Raw genomic sequence first — 16873 nt, forward strand, 5'->3', positions numbered from 1 at the left:
AAAGACAGAATGTGCCCTAAACATAGAAAAAGGGATTCTACCTCTGCTCCTGTTCCCACCCACTACAATAGTGCTGAACAATACTATTTCACTACTAAACACTGCTTCACCAATACTCCACACTACCAAACAATATTCAATACCCTCCCTCCCTCATACCCACAATTGCTGTCATTCTGTCAGTCTGGGCTAATACTTATGTTTCGTGTTGCGCTGACACTGCTCAGCTGCCGGCTCCCCGTCAAGGCGCTTGCCTCCTCGTCCTGGTCTGATTTGGACAAGTTGCTAATCTCGGGTGGGATGGTTTCCAAACAGCTCCCAACGACCTTTGAATGGGCACACGTACTCCCGTCTATTTCGAAATATGCGAGGGTCCCACAGCCTCTCAGGTTCAGTGGCGAAGGAGTCAGCTTTGTGCCGGGCTGGCGCAATGAACCATCCTCTGCTCCCAACTTGTTGGGGATAAACTCCCAGGTATGTACTATAGTTCACAGACTCAGACTCTCGGAAGGCCCCAACACCTTCCCCCAAAAGGAACGCAGGCCCAGTCAGACAGCAAGTTCAAACTGCGGTTTATTACAGCCAAAACCAACTGGGATCAGTACAAGAATAACCAAAATCCTGGAACGTCTCCACGTCCTCTGGCTCGCAGGCCAGTTTTGTATCTTCCTGTCATCAGAATGACGCCACAACTTGGGCCCATCTCCAAAAAACCTATTGTTGTCAGGTAGTGGGTATAGAGTAATAGTCCACCTATAGAGGACACTATACATTTTAGTTTATTGGTTCTCACATGTCAGGCGGCTGTCCTGGTTCATCCCTATAAAATTCTACTTCTACAATGTTGCAGTGTGAGGGTCTTCCCATTGGTTTGTGCCCCTTGCTACCCACCCGTAGCTTCCTGAACTGTGATTGGCTAGCGCTGGTCTCCCCAGTCCTGGGATCCACAATGGTTCTCAGCTCTTGGTGTACCTTCTCAAGGTAATAAGAGTGATTATATGCCAGTATTGTATCTTGCTTTTACCACCTTAGACTATGAGAGTGCTCGTTCACATCATGCAAAACTTGTTTCCAGTGTAACATCTTTGTTGCAAGCTTCTGTCTGACGGCGTGAGATTGCTCGTCTTCCCAGTGCCGGTTTCAATTCATCATCGGAGTCGGCCGGGTCATGTGTTCAGAGACTGCGATTTTGAGCTCTGTACCTCTGAATTACTCTGAATTATAAGGAATCATTCGCTTTTAGTGTGGCTGCTGTTACTGTCGTTCAGGGAATGGAATGTCACTCGTATCTGGTGGCCTTGGATGTGGGCCCTGTCTCACGCATTTGCTCTTCTGTGCAGCCTGAATGCGCCTCAGCTCAGCTCCTGCTGAGGACTCGTAGTTAACTGGAAATTTTCTAAGCCATAAAATGGCTCATATATGTTTGTGCTAGTCTATATTCTCCATATGTTGATCAAACTTGGCTCTGTCAGGTCCCATATATGCTCCTGCAGCTCCATAGGGTTAGTTGCATATAAGCATTTGCAAGCTGTATTTGGGATCTCTTGCTTCTTGCGGTTTCTGAGTTGCTGCGTTTAAGCTAGTGACAAAATAACAAAGCAATGGCAGTATGTACGTGTATCTGTCCTCTAACTATAGAATTGTACATCTGTGTTCTTTGTGTATTCGAGTGTGTGTTTGTGCTTCATTGTGCAGATGGCACGTGTGTTTCCTGTCTAACACTGCTAAGTTGTGGTGTCTCTAACGACATCAGAGGCTTCCGCTTCCTGGTGCTTTAGTCAACACGATCAATTGAAGTCTCCTTAGTTGTGGCTTGAGGATCTTCATCCACTCTGGGTAGGGTTAGCACCGCACCTGATCTGTAAGGTTCGCAGAGTGGGTACCTCTCGACATACTTGTCAATGATCAGAGCACTAGGAATTGGTCCGAAATAATATGGGTGTACACGATATCTTCTGTTCCTCTTCTGCATCATATATTTCATCGGAGGGGGAGGAGGCAGTGATTTTGCCCATCCCTCTTCAGGGTGCTGCGGGGCTCATCTTTTTCTCACATGAAGGTCAGACAACAAACTAATTATACTTCTATACAGCTTGTTTATCTCTCACACTGTACACTTGGCAGGCTTCAAAACAAACACATAGGAGGTTCAAGGGCACTCTGTCACCCACACATTTCGATCCTTCAGCATCATCCGACTCCCAGGTCTTCCACCCACATTTGAACTATTATTTATCCCTCCAGCCCCTTGCAATACAAATCACACGATTGTCGCTGCAACAAAACATCCTGTCCATCCTCTTTGAACATTTCAGGACTTGTTACTTTAGGGTTGATGGTCAAAGGGTACCCGTTGACATGGAATTCAGGGATCTTAAGCTGTAGTCAGTTATATGGGCTATAACTCGTGGTCACTCTGGAATGGGCTCGGTCGTGCTTTGGCCAAAAGTGAGATAACATGCCCACCAGGCGCCGGCCTCTAATCGCGGCCTTGTAGGGCACATTCCTTTTGTGTGAAAGACACATCTTCGCAACACTTTCAAGAACAATGGACAAACAGTGTGGTGGGTGGGGCTGCAAACTGTCCTTATGGGAGCTTGGGCACGACTGTAGATTTCCGTTGCCTCGTGGATTTGGGCCTAGCGCATGCAAAGCCGCCTTTACCGTGCTTACTGCACAAGCCTTTGCTTGTACCCAGGCTCGGATTGGCCCCTTGGCCTTTTGGCCAGTGGCCGGGTCGAAATCGTCCCTGAGGAGTTGGGGCCAGTTTCTGGCAATGCCTGGGCCTGTTTGGAAGAAAAGAAAATAGAAAAAAAGAAAGAATGTTTTTTTCTTTTTTTTCCAAAAAACCTTTCATCCTTCTTATGTCGAAAATTGAGTACCAACACAGTTTGGGTGATATTGTATGCATATTTGTTCTATAAAAAAAAAGCTTAAGCATAAGTGCTATACAATAACATATTACCATTTAGCCTTGGACGTCTGCTTGGATTCACAGTAATTTAGTGTACTTAGGAACAATGCTATTTGATGCCACTTCCTGTTTTGTCAAGGGTTGAAAGGTTGTGTTTCATCGCTTCCAGGGATGTCAGTTTGGGGTGGGGTCAAATGAGATCACGTCCGGTGATGTCATCAGAGGTCTTGGGTCGTGAAGCGAGGGGTGGGCCACTTTTTTTTGGGTGACCAGGCCTATGTCCCAGTCCGACCCTGCTTGTACCTATTTATACTAATTATATTAATATCTACGCAAAATAGCGATGCCATCCGTGTCTTTGGCCGGACCATATGAATATGCTACAATTAATGATGTTAGCATGGGGTCCTACTGGATGGGAAAGTGTCCCTTTCACTGTCCCGCCTACCCCTTGGTTCATTACAGTGCCTTGAATGCTTCTTGCCATACTTTAAAGCGCCTCGGGGGGGTGGGAGGGCTGTGCCCTTCCCAAAAAAAAGTCCTGGACATTCATTAACATCCCAGGGAGAAAGGATTTATCAGACAAAACGCGGTTCTTATCCCCTGTGCCCTCAAGATGTTTCCTAGATGCGCCCTCATCTGCCTGTGTAGGTAGGTGAGCCTTTTACCAAAGAGCAAACTGCAGCTAATAAAGAGCCCTGTGCTTCAGAAATTTAGAAGAGGGAGTGGATAGAAACTTTCATAGTTTCCCCTAGTCATCTGCAATAGAGTTATCTATATAAGAGGCTCATTCAGTATTAGCAAAGGCTTGAGTGTCCAGGGCTTCAGAAGCATCAAATTATTCCTCCACAGGGAAATCTCACTCATCTGCACCGCCCTCCGTATTTCTAAAGGCTGCTCTCCAGCTGCATCCAGGAAGAAAAAGGGAAAACAAAGAAATCCTGACCCCACGCCTGAGAGTGGACCTAACTCATTATTTATTCTAAATACACTTGTTCTGTGGACACTCATTGACATGAGCCATCCTCTTTCACGCCACAGCGAAAGTGACCACCAAATTTAATCAACACAACGCTCACCGGCGTGCATGCCAGCGAGCAACCTTCCTAGGGTTGGACTGGCCTATAGGGAACTATAGGGAACTCTGGAGATTTACCATAAGGCCTCTGCACCCTGGACCTCTTTTGTGTGATGACCTATTTTATTTTCAAATGTTCTCATAGGAAACGGGTTGGGCTTGCTGAAAATGTATAATATGGGGCCACTTTGAAATGTATTTCAATGGCTCTTTTGGTTCACTGTTCAACAAACCAGGCGTCCCAAAAGGGTTGGAATCAAACTGGCACCCGCCTCCTTGTCCCACAGAGAATCCTCCTGGCACACATAATGCCCAGAGGACTTGGCACTCAAAACAAACAGCGCTCTCTACCCTCTCAAGCATCAGCTATGGAGCCTGTTGGGGGCTGCTCCGGGTCACCGGGCAGCCCCATACTCATGTCAGGGAGCACCCGACGGAACCCACAGGGGCGGCGATCACGCCGCTGACACAAGGGGTGGGGGTTGCCCCAGCCGCTCCGGATCACCGGAAGCGACACACACGTGGCCGGGGGCACCCGGCTCACCGCGGCCCCAGCTCTGGGGGCACCCAGGCTGGGGTTGCCACCCCAGCCCACCTCACATGGCCGAGGGACACACTAGGACGGCGTTGCCCAGCAGGGGCGCCGGCCTCATGGTGGGCCCGGTCCCTGGGCCTACACCACGCGGTGCTGTGCCAGGCAGGCACACAAAGGACGACACCGGAGTCAGCTTCAGTCTTGAGTAACGAGCTGGAAGCAGCTCGTCCCTTTTATTAACGTGGTCACATGTGGAGCCATGTGACCACAACACACACTGGAAGATACCATGTCCCCCTACAGGGGTGACATGCAACAGAGCCTAAGCAGAGATCACAGTAAAGCAGTTTTCTTCAGACATCAACAATGCAAATAGAAAGTGAGTGTAATAAAACATAAAGAGAAGAGCGTGACTTGTCCCGACAGCAGCAAGAAAAGAAGAAGTTGTAGGAGTGAAAGGCATTCGTATGTATACTGAGCTGGAAAATTGAAATGATGGGACATGTAGACATAGTGCTTTAAAGGAAAATGTTCGAAAAAAGATATATTTCGTGCTGCTGTCAAAGAATAAAGAGATTATGTTGCATAATGGTAACCCGCTGTGCCATTTTATTACTTTTCTATTGTTAGAAGCTGAAATTGCCAACTTTGGGGGAAAATGTTTAAATGAGTTTCATTATTAAATCCTTATAAACCGACGGAGGGGACGTTATTGCAGGATAATGACCCACCCGCAAGTTATGGCCGAGGCGGAGTTCAGGGCCAAAAGTTGGGGACAGGGAATTTCCCCCTCTCTGATTTTGAATTCAGAATGCTCAGAATGCAGTCATTATCAGTAGTTATTGGCTGCACTCTGAACATTCTGATTGCCTGAGAGAGGGTCAATAATGATCTAATTAACGTTATTGAATGGATGACATGTTACAGGCCTCATTACGACCCAGGCGGAGGACCATGGTGCTATTAGCACCATGGTCCATGCCGGTGTCCGCCATGGCGGAATGGGGAATTACCACCCCATTCCGAGGTTGGCGGGGCGGTAATTTCCCATGCTGCCATGGCCCTTCCCCATTCCCATTTTAGTCCCATAGGGCTCAATGGGAATGGGGAAGGCGCTAAGTATGGTGCCGCAAATTGCGGCACCGTAATTAGCACTGAGGTCCCTTTGCGGCACCCTACTTTAATGGCTGGTCTACACCAGCCGTTAAGGTCGAGTCCCGCAAAGGGACCCCGTAATTAGGCGCTAATAGGTTAACGGCGCCGCAGCCTTTTACGGCGCCGTTAACCCATTAGCGCCTGGGTCCTAATGATGCAGTGGGCCTCATCACGACCCAGGCGGTAAGTTACCGCCTGGGCCGTGACTTTACCACCATGGCGTAAACTACGTTTACGCCATGGTGGTTGGCGGACTTACCGCCCCATTCTGACCTTGGCGGGGCGGTAAGTCCCCAATCCCCATTTACCCTTCCCCATTCCCATTTTTGACCCATAGGGCATAATGGGAGTGGGGAAGGCGTTAATTACGCCACCGTAAATTACGGTGGCGTAATTAACTCCATGGTGCCTTAGCGCCATGGATTTTAACACCTGCTAAAAACAGGTGTTAAAAGCACCATGGCGCTAGGGGACCTCGTAATTGGCGGTAAGGGGTCAGCGCAGCTAACGCTGGCGTTAACCCCTTACCGCCAGGGTCGTGTATGTTATGTATAAGTGTGCAACCAGCGCCGTAGAATTCTTGCTATTTTTGAATGTTTGGCCCAATGGAAATAAATGTGCCCATATGACATATTAGTTGTGTTGAAACACTTCCAGTCTGCTAAAACGTGGAGGTATCCTTAGATATCAGCTTGTCCTCCTTAATGCGCGACTTTCAAAACAAAGCATACATTTGAAAAAGTTCAAAATTAATAATATGACGGACGGCGTGCCTTTAGGTAGTTTTAGATGCCAAAACAGGATGCCATGCCTTTATCAATTATTAACAACTAGAAACTCAATTAGCACATTTTGTCTGACTTTACTAAATGAATCGTCAAACCAGTTCTGCAAACAAATGTGCCTTTAATATGAAAACCATCGATGCTGGGTCCATGGCCATGTCCTTAAAGCGTCAGGTGAATTGCAGGTCATCGTTATTATTCTTTGCTTGAGTCACTGGATATTGCATAAGAATGCCATCATGTAGTTATTAAAGCATGCGCACTGGCATTTTACCGTCAGCTAAAGTTTAAAGTGCACTGTTAGAGAACCAAGAATGTATCACAGGCAGTAAATAGAGGGAAATCATTCACTAGCGTTGGACCACACAACTTAACATGATCCATGTAATGTATTTCGGGGACGTTCTAGTGAATGTGAGGCAGGGAGTAACTATTACTCTGCAGAAGACGCAGAAAACGTACTTCTTTACGAATCAGGTAAGATCATATATAGGTCTGGGGAACCAAATGTTTCTGACCCATCAAAAAATATGTTTATTGAATACAATGTAATCTTGGAATTTCCAATTTACTTCATAAATGTGGACATGTGTGTGTTGACCAGTTGTTTGGGTGCTCACTTGTTGCTTGTGTTGTGCTTGTGTCCTCTGCCCGAGAACTCGTTCTTAAAATCTCCTCACCGCCTTACTATGCTTTCATTTTATTTCCCACTGACTATATTCATGTCACTCCAGGGTGGATGGGTTCTGCTGCTGTTAAATATAATCGGGCGCTCTTTGTATCTTATTGGAGGGATCACATTCCTCATTGATCAGGTCATTGTTGTGTAACATTTAGCAAACCAACAGGCTGTGTTTACCAGTGAGATACTCCTCTAGACCGGGCTGTCTGGTCATTAAGGTAATACACCTGAACAGAGAGAGCGTGACCTCAAAATACATTGCAGTAATGGCTTCCATGGCTTCCAGCCAGCTCCTTTCTCTTTTCCTCGGGACATTGGTCTCACTTTGGTAGTAAGGCGGTGTGTGGATGGTGTTTTATCAGTGTTTGCCACGCTGCATTAGAAACTATGTGTGTGAATAGAATCACTAGAAAAATAAGCTTTTTATTTCACTGAATCTGGTGTAGGACTTTTAGACTATCTAAAGCACTACAATATGTATCAACCTTTTATCCAAATTAGTTTTTCCTGACCAATAACTACATGCGGCAATACAACGTTACTGCAATGTAAATGGTGTAAACACATTCAAAGAGAAGGAAGGTCATGTTACTTACATGTACTGGTAGTGTAAGTGCGTGGTAATGTGCATGGAACTATAATCTTTCTTTATGGTATGTTAACAGCGCATGGGTTGAAGTACACGTTACAAACCTTTAGGAAACCATTTAGAGACTGATCCGCTTCTTCAGGGCCAGTGTATGTGAGGTTGAACGTTCTAAACTGGTGAGAGATCATTGTACATTTACATTTAGGTGCGCTTTACAAATACACCTGTTATGTTATGTTTTGTAAAGCCTCTTTGTACCGCAGTAACGAAGAATTTCGAACACACTTTTGGGTCTCCAAAAAGCCTTGTCTTAACTGAACTGAACATGCTGGACTTCAGCACTTTCCAGTAACTGGGACTGTTGCATCAAGGCGAGCTGCATCACTCTCCAGGAACAACAGTTCGCCCTTGCTCTGACCCAGGACTTTATCTACTGGCTCTTCCGCAGACTAGTTTGCCTATAGTTATTCTTCACTGTCATAATTGTCACTCGGCCACTGAAGGCCAGGAACAACACTGTTCAGTTCGAACCCTGTGAGACTAGGAGTCATTAGCAGCTGATGATTGAAAATAGCAAATTATTTCTTGCCCGAAATTTCCCCTGGGTTTGGATTCCTCCAGAAAGGCATCTAGATTATTTAGAACAATGACCCTATCTATAATATTGGGCTTACACTTAACATTGTGGGCACCGTACATCTAGAACCAGTATCCCGCTCATCCACTCAGAAGCCTGTCCCTCCCTCCTCTTCTCAGTATTGTCCTTCCTCTCCCTCTGCCTTGCACTTTCCTTCATCTCTCTGTCCTTGCCCTTCTGCATCGCCTTCCTCTCCATGCCCCTTTCTCCTCTCTCCGCCACGCTCTCTCACTTCCTGCACTTCCTTGCTGTTGACCATTCTTCCCAAACACACTTTCCTTGGACCGGTCTTTGTTCACTTTCATATTATATTATACATATTATGGGTTATTGGGAAATTGGGGCAATGAGGCCCGAATGGAGACTCTTGGGCCATGTTTTACGTGTTCCTATGTCATCAGCTGGCGGTCAGTGAGGACTCCTGCCCAGGTGTACCCCATAGTGTTGGCATGATTAACTTTTTAACAAGCCTTTCTCTAGAGGACCTGCCATAGTGTAGTCAGGGAGACCCAGTGATGGAGGCTGCTTGATCTTATCATGGCTTCCCTGTCATGGTGTTCACTCTCTCTCCATTGCTGTCCCTTCATTCTCTGGGAGCCTGTTGTCTCCCTTGGGTTTCATTCAAAAGTGGGCGATACTGATCATGGTAGGACCCACAAACCACACTCACTCAGCACCTTTCGCTCCCTGATTCTACATTTCCCTGGTGTCCACAATCATAGATTGTGATCCTAACTGGCACATCTCAGCACCCCAGCTTCCTCTGACATGTCCTGGGGTGTGGTGAAAAACATTTAAAGTGTCTGTATCTAAGAACCTCGCAGTAGGGGGGAGTGGGGGTTGGTCGGGATATAAAACCGTGAATGGGAAGAGGCACTAAGACACAGGGAGGTCCTACATATATTACCTCCAAGGTCACCACTACAGAGCTGGCAGCTTCCCTTGGCACCAGGGGCCTGTTTTGCCCTCATTCCTTGTCTCTCCATTGTGACTCCATCACAAGCCTATCAGCAAGGGCAGGGAGTCCACCATCCACAACACTGGAACCAGCTGCATGAACGTAGACGAAGGGAGAATCGAATTAAATGACTTTTCAAAGAGATCAAACCAAGGAAGCAACCATGGTTTCCACCATTCATCTACAGTGATCAGCCTTCAGGGACTTTTCCCTGCCAATACTATTCCTCCTCCCTCTCCTCCTCCCCTAATTTTCTTCCCCCCTCCCAACTCTCCTTCTCCCCTCATGCCCGCAAACTTGCTCTCCACATCGACCCCCACCTCTCTCTTTCTCACCACATCTCTCTCACTGCCAGATCTTGCCGCTTCCACCTCTACAATATCCGTAAAATTTGTCCTCTCATAACCTTCCATGCTATTAAACTCCTAATCTCCTCCCTCATCTTCTCCCTTCTTTGGACTCCCCTCCTCCCACCTCTCGCCCTTCAAATCCATCTACCACTCCACTATCCTCTCCCTCTGCATTCTCTCACCTCACAACGTTATCTCCCCTTCCCTCGACTCACTAGGTTGGCTCCCTTTTCACTCCCAGCTTAAATTCAACTTCCTCTGTCTTGTCTTAAAAGCTCTCTATTGTCTTTCCCCTCCCTACCTATCCTCCCTCCTCACTTTCTACACCCCTCCTCGCTCTGTCCGTTCTAAAGATCTCTTCTTTCTTTCTCCCTCTCCTCCACCCTGTGCCCCTTCCCGCTTCCGCTCCTTCAACTTCTTGCTCCTTACCGCCTCCTTACCGCCTTCCCCTCCCAATCCGCTCTACTACCACCTACCCCTCATTTCACACCTCTCTAAAATCCTACTTCTTCCATTCACCCCCCTAGCTCTCTCCGCTTCCTCCTTCTCCATTGAATCCTCCTCCTCCTTCACCTTCTAACCCTCCTCTCTCACTTAGTCCCCCCCATATGCACTTAACCTCAACAATAATGTAAATTGTTCCCTGTACTGTTTTCTGGTTTGATTCAATGTTATGTATTGCTTATTGTAATTGCTTGTTCCTCATGTAGAGCGCTTTGGCTTAAGCGCTATATAAATCTAAATAAATACAAAAATACAATACTTTTGGGCTGATTTAAAATTATGTTTCTGTGACTGAATAATGTGCTCTTAGACTTCTGAAGAATTTCAAAAGTCACAGCTTGGGATATATCATGGGTTCTTCATCAACCAGAGTTAAGCTTGCTCTAACCACTTTAGGAGATTGATGTGAGGTGGGTGTCCTGGAAAGTGGAATTCTTGCCTGTCACATAGGAGAGCTAGGTTCTCTGACTTTTTCAGATGCTTATTTGAAATTCTTAACTGAGATGGTTGTCTTGAGGTACGGAAATGGTTTTAGTCCTAAAGTATGTTCAGCATTCTGTTTGAATCAGGATAATGATTTGCCACTGTTCTACCTGGATCTTCAATTGCCTGGGGAAGTTCAGCTCCACACGTTGTTTATCAGCATCTCTTCTTTGACATAAAAGAGCCGAACATCCTCTTTCAGGAAAACAAAATCCTTGTTTTTTCTTTGATATCCCAGAAAAGCCAAATACATTGCCTTCCTAAAACCTTAGCCACTTTATCCAAAGCTTAGTTTTGGAGGCCTTCCGGGAGGCATCAGCTCACCTTCCACATCTTATTCTGCAGCCTCGGCACATCTGCAAGGCTCAGAATGTGTTTCTCAACTACTTCCTCTTAATTAGAAACCATACATTTAAATTTGTATTGAAAGTTAAATGTGCATTATTTATTGTGTGCCTGCTGTTCTGTTTATTCAACGCTCTTGTGTACATCTTCAGTTTGTAAATAATGTGGTAAGGAGGACAGATGGGGGCAATGTTTGGTTACATAATTGGCACCACTCCTTATCCTTTCCGACTCATCACAGTCCTCACCTCTCTCCCAACTTGAGTTTAGACCTTGCTAAGCTGGTGAACTACAGGGTACATGAAGGAAAGGGGAATGGTATATGAGAAAGCTGGCACCAGTAATAAATGATATTTTTGTGATCTATGTGGGAAAGTCTTGTTTGAGGGCAGAGAACACTCCAATTTGTAAGCACTGAGACTGGTCATGAAGGACAAGGAGTAATGCCAGGGCACAATGCATAGCCAAACAATACTAGAGAATCTCTTTTCTGTGTTTAAGTGTTTTATGGACATATGCCAACCTTTTCACTAAGAAAAGGATTGGTTTTGTTTAGTTCTTAATGTTGCATTATAACTCCTTAAATTATCATCAGCAACAGAGAACTGTGGCCAATGGGTTTGTTGTGCTTGATGGGTAGGGTTGGGCAGCTAAGAGAACATTCATCTAAGGGGTCGGGGGGATAGCTCAGGGGCAATGTGTTTGTCCTGGAAGCAAGACAACGCAGAGCAACATAAGTTAAAATCCCGATCCCACTCTTAGAGACTGATCCCTGGTATTAAGTGCGTTATAATTAATTACTTAAAAAGCTAAAGAATCTTTATAGGTCTGCAGAATGTTGGTTAATGACAGATAATCTTCTAATGTGAAAAGTAGGCCCAGAAACCTGTCGATAAAAAACAATCCACAGGGTAAATAAGGAGTAAACGTTTTGCAAGAAAAACATGTTCTATTACATGCAAATGCAGCCGGCAGGGTCAGCCAGCCTTGTAGAACTGGAAAACTGAAAACACTCTCGACACGCCTATTTCAGTTACAGGTTTTATTGCAGAAAATCTACATATGCAACATTTATCAAATGCAAGTCAAACCCACATTTCCTATTGGCTAGTCCCCATACCCAAATCTAAACATCACCTATATTTTATTACCTCATTAGTCATTAACCTATCTGTGACAACATGTATACTACCCCCTACGAATGGCCTAATTTTGTAGTCAGCAGAAAATAGTTTGCTCTAATTGGTCAATTTACACAAAGGTAACATGTTGCAACAATGGATTGCTCTCTTTGGTCAACACAACTTTGGCCAACTCATGATGTGCATGCCCCCTGACAGGAGCCAATCATAGAGCGAATGTAAACTGTGTAGTCAACACCTTGTGGCAATACAATGGGCACAATACTTCCTTCCCATGAAACCAGACAACTTGGCAACCCCAAACAGCTCTTTCGACCTTGCAGCTGCAACTTTTGGCAACACCTCTTGCGATCCCATCTTGAAACATGTTCCTTTCCTAGCACTCATACTTCTCTATCTCTCTTGGGAGCCAGATGTCTTATAAAAAATGGATCTATGTGATCACTGCGTCACCCACAATGTCGACTTACATAATGACGAGTCGCATTATGGCGTGGCGCTGTGATCACATAGATCACTGTACCCCGCATCCCCCTACTTGCCTTTCCCCTTACCCACTTACCTTTTTGGCGGAACACACAGAAGTGTGCCGCCGTCTCTCCTCTATCCCTGAGGCATCAGTTCTCTCGCACTAAAGTGGGACTGTACTGGTGCCGCAGGGTCCTTTTTTCATTTTTACTTTTCACTGTTTTTTTCTTTAGTGTCCCCGGCTTCTGAAGCACACCCCGACAATCCATGACCACATTACACCAACACAGGAGAGTGGGGAACACCCCTGCAACCCCTGATCCGCTTAGTCAGTGTAGTGGGGGTCTGAATTTCTGTACGGCGCCAAGGTGCAGTAAATGAAATATTGCAATGTTCGGGCAACATTTTGGTGTAGTTCCTAAGAAACGCAACCAATACACTGCTCTTGGACATTTCTCTGATGTATTTGCTCTTTTCTCCGTGTCTGCTGCAGTTCCAATGGTGTTGCCTCTTCGCAATGGGGGCAGTATAACCCCAACCCATTTCCATGCCTAGGCAATGCCTGGACCCTAGGCCTTGTTCTCAGTAAGATTTGTCCAACTATTACTAATCTATTGTCTGGAACAAGAATGTTACATTGAGTTTCAGTACCAACCCCCGTGAGCTGCTAGGCCTCGCAATGATAGCCAATCTCTTCACCTGCCCATCAGGGACCTTGGCATTCTGAACGCTCACTGGGGGGAAAGTGTTAGGGAGAATTCTCTGTTTAGGCTGAATTTCCTAACCTAGTGAGTCCCCCAGCAGCTTTGCTGGATTTTCGGGGTTTATTTTCTTCTCCTGCCAAGAGTGAAACTCTTTTACCCTCACTCTTGGGCATGATTTGAGTGTGTTCCTTTGACTCTAGATGTGTTTAATGGGCTATGGGGTATTTTACTCCATAGGGCTTCATGTGTTTTTGTGATATGTGTTACACAGCACCCTCAGTGCAGTAACACAGGGGTGTCATAGTGACCCCCCAGTATAGACTCCATACCCTGGGACTGACTACTGTCTCCCAGGGCATGTAAAGTCACCATTGACTTTACTAGTCTTGAATTCTGAACAGAACCAGTACAAACCATCATATTGTGGACGTACTGGCTGGGGCAATTCGATTGCCCCTTGGTCTGTTAGTCGAGGGGGCACGTCTCCGTCCCCCCTGATCGAGTTTTGGCTGGTGGCAGTGGATACTACTTTTTATATTCAACCGCAAATATTTCTCTATGGGATTTTCCCATTGTTCGAGGCTACTATCTTTATTTATTTAATTACGATAGCCTCGAACATACCGCCGGTTTATTTAATTATTATTAATTCTCTGGTTGGTATTTTTTGCCAAAACTCGGTTCTAAAATGGCGTTTGTGTTCTCTTCTGTGACTCCAACCCAAGTCGAGCCCTTTGTTCCACTTTTTGGCGGGCTTCTCCACAGAAGCCCTCCAAAGTGGTGCCACTCTGTCTGGGGTACTTAGGAGGGGTGGAGGGGGATTTAGGCACCCTGGACTGAGTTGCCTAGGCAACTGAAGTCGCACTCCATCCTGATTGGCCCAAGTGGTGAGCCGGCCGGCTCACCACTTAGCATGTTTGAGTGACAGCGAGGCTGAGTGAATGGGGGTTTTCTGCATAAAAGCAGGGCTTTGGGGACTGGAACTTCAGAAGTCGCCACAGGATCTAAGAATCCGACGAGGGAGAAGCTGAGCCCACCTGCCATGGCGACACCACCGGTGGAGCCCTGCTGGACCGTCTCACCACTTTTCCCAACGACAGAGGAGATCTCCCGCCGGAGAGTCTTCTTCCTTTGACTGGTGGGGATAACCAGTTTCACCATCTTTTCGCCTTCCTGATGCATCTCATGGTCGCCTTGCCTGTGCCAAGCACCCCGGCAACCGGAATACCACGTTTTACCACGACCGCGAAATAAAGGGTAATACCTTTAACCGGAAAACTCTGCGGCTGGTTTCTTCCCTGGCAGTGCAACGACATTCAGCTTTCCTCCAAGTCGAGATCTTCTCTTCCCCTGGACGATGTCGAGACTTGCACCCGCTGCCAGGAACAACTGCCACCGCTGGAGGATCCTTCCCACTTAAGGTACCGTGTTCCGCCTGGCTTCCCTTGCCACCGACTGTACGGGGTAGATTTAGCCCCCGGCATTCGAACCTGGGTTAGCCTGGGACACCCTGGCTAAACTTTTCTGAGCCTCTCTAAACTCTTTTTGAACTCTCTGCAAGACTTTCAAAGCCTAGTGTAACTGTGTGATCTTGGGCGCATTTGTGCTCTGCTCTCTCTAAGAGTGGGCCCAGCCTATGAACTTTGGCTCACAAGTGACTTTTGCTCTTCTGCCTTGCTAACAGTGTTCCTAAATCTTAGAGTGGTGTATCTTTCCATATTCTGTCTTTTTCCCTCCCTTCTTCTTGAACTTATTGGAGTGCCGTCTATAGTTAAGCGCTCACCTCTGTCTGGAAATAAGTGGTGCTAACTAAGACTTATCTGATAAGGAATAAGGGTTGTATATATTATAATAGTAACTGTGTTTAGAGTGTTTTACAATAAGAGTGCTGAGTGTTTCAAACAGTGTGTTTTTAAATAAATAATTATATACTTTGATACCAAAGCTCTGGTCAGTGTTTGCTTGTATTATTGTATCTGAGTGCCTATTGTGTATACTTTGCATACTGCCTAACTCTTCTTGAGAGAAGTCTGACTGCTCAGCCACAGCTACCAGGTAAATCTGGGTGGTACAGACTGCTACCAAGTGGGTTTACTGCTAACACCTGTAGTCCTAAATCTTTTGCAGTGTTCCCAAAGGGAACTGCACAGGTTTCTGCCTAACAGAAAGCAGGAATAAAATCAAATTAAATGAACAGAAGCTTCAAAATGCAGCCTAATATTCTAACTAGCAGAAACTGCAACCTCTAACAGGGCCTAATTCAAATGGCAGAACTCTTGCTAATGTAGCAGGTAGCCCATATGTCCCTAAAACAACATCTACCCTACTTAATGCTTGCACTATGTGGCACTCCCTATGTGGCAGAACAACCACCCTTTCACCAACTATTAAAAGCGTTCCCTTATACAAAAGCAACATATTCTACATTCTCCTAAATATAACCAAAACACAACTGTATTCACTAATTGGTGGCCACAAAGCCCTTAAATGCCCTGTGCCTGATCTCTAAATTCAATTAGAAATATTGTTACTGCTCCTCCTTTTACTGTGTAAAGCTCTCTAAAATGTGTTAAAGCTGGCTACAAATAACACGTGTACAGAAATGCTTAACTAAATGCCAACAATGCTGACATTAAATGACAAGCTCTCCTTGCTAATAGAATTTACGTAGTCTGATCCTCCTCCCACAGTTAGTATGTTGCACTTGCACCCCAGCGTTCCTACCTTTAGTTAATCAATTAACTAATCTAGCTTCCCTCTCCCTATCTAAATCGTCCTTGGGAACCCACACCTTACACACATGGCGTATGCTTTCTCCGTGCAGGGCATATTCTTCTGGGTGCATGTCATAAAGCAGCATCCCCATCTCCTGCAAGATCTACCCAATCCTCTGTGTAATTATTTGCATTGGGTGGGGGATAAAAGAGCATCCCATGTGGATAAATTGGATGTTCTAACCTTCCCATCTTGTGTTCAAACTCACCATTACATATGTCTTTGTCTGTCTGTGTGCTTACATGTTTCAAGAGGGGAGTGGCCTCACCTGTTTTAAGGGTTAGTGACATCATAGCTGTTCCTCTGGGCAACGTCTTCGAGCAGCGCGTTAAGACAAGCTGATAGGAGCAAAGCACAATTAACAGGATAACTGTGGGAACTAGCACTTTTACAGCTATGCTTACCCAGGAAGGAACTCAGGAAAACAGTGAATTCAATCAATCCTGTTCCACCAGCCCACCTTCCTTCTCCATTGCAGCACATAGATTGGTCAAGGCCCCAATTACATGTTTCAGGAACCCATTATCAGAGTCATGGGTGGTATAGATGTGCAACATGAACTCGATTTTTTTGGCACACATGCCGCCCTCCACGGCAGTGAGGAGATCTGAGATATAACAGTTCTGTAATGCCATTAGTCTGATGGCCCTCAACTCCTCTCTGATAGCATTGGGGCAGTGCTCAGTGTCATTCGTGATCTAATGAGCTCCCAGCGGGTGTATTGCAACCATTTGGAATTGGCAGCTGTCTGTATTCCTGCAATGAGCAG

The 16873-nt window shown here is 45.9% G+C and overlaps 1 protein-coding gene across 1 annotated transcript in view; it reads left to right on the top strand.

Annotated features, from left to right (window-relative positions):
- Positions 1–6831: 6831 nt before the first annotated feature.
- The window catches only part of LOC138569869 (ATP-binding cassette sub-family B member 5-like), a 1230756-nt gene continuing 1220714 nt past the window's right edge, over positions 6832–16873 (top strand). The window contains exon 1 of the mRNA XM_069648261.1: positions 6832–6944. The gene's annotated coding sequence lies outside the window, so the exon portion shown is untranslated. The remainder of the gene's footprint in view (positions 6945–16873) is intronic.

The sequence above is a fragment of the Ambystoma mexicanum genome, chromosome 2q, assembly GCF_040938575.1.
Source record: "Ambystoma mexicanum isolate Mex_15411 chromosome 2q, UKY_AmexF1_1, whole genome shotgun sequence".
Lineage (NCBI taxonomy): Eukaryota > Metazoa > Chordata > Amphibia > Caudata > Ambystomatidae > Ambystoma > Ambystoma mexicanum.